Genomic DNA, 6,045 nt, shown 5'->3' on the forward strand with positions numbered 1-6,045 from the left:
ATAACAATCCTACTGTATTTACGTTTATCTTTAGCCAGCAGTTTAAGATGCGCCTCAACGTCGCCCGCTCTGGCCCGACAGGAGAGCAGAGCGCGGCAGATCGATCAGCGAAACAGCAGCATTTGTTTTATTTGTCTTCATTGTAACAATGGCAGCCAGAAAGAAGACTTTTTTGTCCGTGGAGGAGGCATTGGACATCGTATTTCAGGACTCTCCATCGGAAGATAGTGATCTCGTCACGCATACAGGGGACAGTAATGACTCTGATTATGAACCTCTGTCACCGGAAAGGTATGTAATCTCTCTGTTTGTATCTATTATTTATTTATTTGGTGTAAGAGTATGCATCTGTTTGTATCTATTTGTTATTTATTTGGTGTAAGAGTGTATTCATCTATAGTAATTTACACACGTGACAATAACACAACGGCATCCATCTTGTGATATAATGTTCTTTCACACACTCAACAACAAACAGAGAAGATCGATGACGTTTCTTGTTGTTGAAATAAACAAGACATATACATATACGGTATTACATTACATTTAATGTAGCTGACGCTTTTATCCAAAGTGACTTACAACTATATATATATATATATATACATACACATATATATATATATATATATATACATACACATATATATATACACATATATATATACACATATGTATACATATATATATATATATATATACATATACACATATATATATATATACACATATATATATATATATATATATACACATATATATATATATATACATATACATATATATATATTAGTGCTGTCAAAATTATCGCGTTAACGGCGGTAATTAATTTTTTGAATTAATTGCGTTAAAATATTTAACGCATTTAACGCATGTGCAGAATGGCCCGCCCCATACGTGCCACCAGTGGCAGCGCCAGGGTATGGCTGGGGTAGGCTACACCCATACCAAGAAATGGCTTAGCCCCACCATGAAAAATGATGTTAAAGCTCGCGCGGAGTAAATTGCACAGACAGCAGTTAGTAAGATTGATTTCAGTAGCCACGGTTTTGAAAACTTTTGTCACGTAGTGATCGTCTTCTCAATAGAACATCTTTGATGTGGTGTTGTTGCAGGAAGTCCAGACGGAGAATACTCTTGCTGTAGTACAGGGCAGAGCCATATAATAGTAATAATATGGCTCTGGTACAGGGGTGCACATAACTGGTACGCAGGTTATGTGCGTAATCTGAAATGCGTACCGTCACTTGTGTCACAAATAGGGCTGCAACAAACGACTAATTTGATAATCGATTAATCTATCGATTAATGAAACGTAGCGGACAAATAAACCTATTAAACTAACTATACAGTGGGGAAAGCCTTGGTAAAAAGGTGCGTTTTGAGGGCTTTTTTGAAAATGTCCAGGGTTGGGGCGCTGCGGATTTCGGGGGGGAGAGAGTTCCAGAGGGTGGGGGATGCCACACTGAAGGCTCTGTCACCAAAAGTCCGCAAATAACTCTGTTACCTCTAATCATTATGTTTGTATAATGTAGTTAGCTCCGTGTGTTGCTGCTAGCATACATAACACCTGACGTGAAAACGTTACTCGTGGACGGGGCTACAGAGCTACTAGAAAGACAGTCGAACCCGGTGCATTCCTCCGTCTGGATGTGGAGCACTTTTGCTAAATGTTTAGACAAACAGCTCGTGTTACCGCCCTTACGTGCTAAACTCTTATTCCACTTTTGGTAACGAGCATTCTCCACATCGAGACGGGTAAAGTTTAACCACCTCGGAGCGCGTTCTCTCCGCCATCTCCCACGTGTGTGTGTTGCTGCATGTTGCAGCTGCCCGTGTGTAAACTGCCCCGCCCCCTCGCAAGCAGGCGGGGGAAAGAAAGATCGAAAATACATCATAGACGCATTTGTTTGTCTTTTTGCATATTAGAAACTAGTTGGCGACACTAAGACTGCGATATAATGTCTTTGTAGCAATAATACATGACATATATTTTTTAAATGTCTCCAGTACCGATACAAAGACCAATAAAGTTAGAGCTTAACGGGGCGTAAAACACACGTGATGACGTCACCAACGAATCGACGACTGAATTAGTTGGCAACTAATTTGGTAATCGATTTTAATCGATTAAGTCGATTAGTTGTTGCACCCCTAGTCACAAAGCGCATTTGCGTACCGACGTACTTGTGAAGCTTTTCCAGAAGGCGGTTAGATCACCGGACGACAGAGTCGGTCTCCGTGTGCACAGACAGGGCTGCTGTTAACGTCGGTCTGTACAACGGAACTGTGCCAAAACTACGCCAACCGGCTGCGGAGGGAGACTCTCCCCCATCACTGGAGAACTGCGCTAAAACAGCTGATCACAACGTTCACACTCTGTGGTCACGAAGTACTCCACTAGCCGCCGCCGCCCCCCCCCTGTCGATTCGGTTCGATATCCCGGTGCATCCTCAATTTTCTATATTACTGCACATGGCTTATTTTTCATCAATGCATACATGCAGTAAATACATATGAACTCTCTTTTTATTATTTAGAAAGTGCTTCAGAAATCAATAACATAAATGTCTTGACATTAATTTATAAACCAAAATAAATGAATTGTATAGGTCTAGCCTCCGTGTGTGAAGTTGTTCCATCCTCAAAAACAAAAAGCTAATGCTTCTACAGTCTAGCTGCAGCTTCTAGCCACGGCCTTCTGTTAAAGAAAGGACACTGAATGTCCTGAATGTGGCATCACACACAGGACTTGAGTCTGAACCATAGACTGTATATATAAATGGACGTAGGGTCCGTGACGTCACCCATAGGATTCTGCAGAGTTGCCGTGAAGCCCTTAGTAGGCGGAGTCGGCCACTAACGGCTCGACAGTAGTGATGGGTCGTTCTTTTTGAACCAATCTTTGAAGTGAACGAGATGAACTGATTCCTCCCACAAAACGATTCGTTTGTTTGAGTCGCCGCTAAAGAGAAGCTGTTCGCGAACGACAAACTCAAAGAACTGGCAGAAACAGTTCAGAACTGTTTCCTTCAGTGTAGCTACTGTAATCAGAGCCTGAGCTCCGACACACACACACACACACACACACACACACACACACACACACACACACACACACACACACACACACACACACACACACACACACACACACACACACACGAGCGGGACATCCTCCTCAACCTGTCCGCAATAAAGAGGACGGATACCTGAACCGTAGCGTCCAGCTTGCTTAGCGATAAATACACACATCTTTGTATTCTCCTCCCTCTGTCGGCCCTAAAAGCTTCAGATGGTGGATACCTGAGCTCCATAGCGTCCCGCTAATGTGAAAAACACACAGCGTTAGCGGGACATTCTCCTCCCCCTGTCGGCACTAAAAGCTTCAGAGGGCGGATAGCTGGGCTCCGTAGCGTCCAGCTAGCTTAGCAATAAATACACACAGCGTTGTATTCTCCTCCCCCTGTCGGCCCTAAAAGCTTCAGGTGGCGGATACCTGAGCTCCATAGCGTCCCGCTAATGTGAAACACACACACAGCGTTAGCGGGACATTCCCCTCTCCCTGTCAGCCCTAAAAGCTTCAGAGGGCGGATAGCTGGGCTCCGTAGCGTCCCACTAGCTTAGCCGCTAGCTAAAGGTAAACATAGATGGGTACATACTATAGAATATGAATAGATCGTCACCGATGTAGAGGATATATTTTTGTATTCACTTTGAACTCACCCAAATGGAGTTTAATGCTTTGGGATTTAAGCACATAGTCCATGCATGGGTTTGAAAGTATAACGTGCTAGCCTGCTGTAATACATCGTATAGTCAGGTACACATTTATGAGAGATTTAACAATGGCCAATTATATTTCTTAAATAATATGTAGCCTATTCCCAGAGCATAATTCATGGGGCAACAAGGTGAGGTGTAAAATGTGTTTTTAATATCATAAATGTTACGCCAGCAAACTTCTTGTATGGACTTCGGCAGTAGTGAAGACTCACTGAACGAATTAAGTACAAAGACGAATCGTTCGCGAACGTGCAAATCACCAGAAGTCGTTCGCGAACCGGTGAACGAATCTTTCAAGTGAACTGAATCAAAAGATTCGTGTCCCCGAAGGGAATCGGAATTCCCATCACTACTCGACAGTGACGTCAGAGTCTAACTCCCGCCTTCTCCCGCCTGCTCCAAATAAGGGCAAAGAGGCGGTGCTGAGGCGGAGCCGAGGCGGGACCTGCTGCCACCGAGCGTGACGTTCCAGACCTAGCTCAGGCTAAGAAGCTAAGCTAACATGCTCTCAGTATTAAGCTAACAACCTATGCTAACAACCCAGCTTGCGGTCACTGCTCCTCGTTCCCGGCATATTCTGAAGGTAAGATACCATGTAACTTTACAAAACTTGTCCTTTTGATTTAAATGTTCTTGAACCTACACTATACAATTGTTTTTTAAGTGCTTCACCGTTTATCAAATATAAATGTCATTTAACTAAACTTTGTAAACGAGCAGAGATATGGCCAGTGTTGCGTGAATTAAATGTGATTAATGAGATATGACTGTTGAAAAAGAAAGGTGCTTTTATATTGATTAATTTTTTTTAATGTATTTCAGCATTAAGAAAAAAGAAGATTGCAACCTCCTCCACGCCAAACTGCACAACCTGTAAGTTGATGGTCCTGGCTTACTTTACATGACTTCAGATGGTTGACATTACACACAAACATACTATACATATACATGTGTGCACAATTGTAGATAAACAGCACACAGTATATAAATATATATATATATATAAACTGTGTGCTGTTAATCTGTTTTTTGAGGTTTTGCTCTCTTGTTACGTTTAACCATACAGGTGTGATTTCTTAGTTATTTTGTATGTTATTGTCAAAGGAACAAAATGAGAAACCCTTTATACTTAATTTGATATTCCTCATTATCTGAAGCATTTGTTACTCTCATTTATTTTCCTCCCATAGTGACTGTATGGATAATCGGAGACAGCTATGTCCGGCGTGGAGCCCAGAGAGCTACAGAGACCATCGGCAGCAACCTTGGCCTCGACCTGAGGGTGTGCTGGTTCGGTTGGGGTGGACTGTGCTGGAGAGGTGTCCTCCCTTTCTTTTCCTACTCCCTGCGAGGAAGAGCAGTCCTGGATGTCCTCCTCATCCACTGTGGCGGCAATGACTTGGGGGATGTGCCCAGTGTTCAGTTGCTGAACCAGATGAAGGAGGACCTGGACCAGCTTCACCATCGGCACCCTGGCATGAAGATCATGCTCTCCCAGAGGCGCCGGTGGAGGGCTGGTGCAAATCCTGTCAAAATTGACAAGGCTGTGAACTGCTAACATGTCAGTATCACTGTCTTTGGATTTGGCCTTTAGAGTATGTATTCTAAGGCCCTTGCTAAGCCCAGACTGTCATGGCTAATGTTGAGTTAGATATTACATCTGTAGCCATAACACTGTTAACATGGCTGCTCTTCCTCTTCCCCACATCCCACCCCCCCCTCTTCCCCCAATGGACTCTGCAGCTCTCCAGGCCCATGCTGGGCATGGCTGTCTTTCAAACCTTTTATTTTGTATTTGTTATGATGTTTTTTGTTATTTTATTTGTTAAAATAATTATGTATTTATGTAAATAAATTACATTCATAATTTCACTTCTTTTGTCTACTGCTTACTGAAAATGTTAGCTATCACATCCAAATGGGACTATCAAATGAAAGGATAAGCTTACCATACGATACAGAAAACATTACACATTAAGGCTCAAATATTTTCCCAAGCCGGAGCAGTCTGAAAAGAGTCCCAAGTTTAAAAACACAACATCTTGACAATGAATACTACGCTGTCATTTATCATGACAATGCAAACAACAAGAAGGTCTCCCCTAGTCCCATGTATTTTGGCATCAATGTCATAAGCATACCATAGACTGTAATTATGAAGTGCAACACCCACAATCCCTACAGGGTCGTAACGTCACAGAAGATAATACCTTTTAGAGAGTTTCGTTCAGTATGCAGATAAATATTTGTTTTACAATA

Source organism: Pseudochaenichthys georgianus, unplaced genomic scaffold (genome assembly GCF_902827115.2).
Source record: "Pseudochaenichthys georgianus unplaced genomic scaffold, fPseGeo1.2 scaffold_431_arrow_ctg1, whole genome shotgun sequence".
NCBI lineage: Eukaryota > Metazoa > Chordata > Actinopteri > Perciformes > Channichthyidae > Pseudochaenichthys > Pseudochaenichthys georgianus.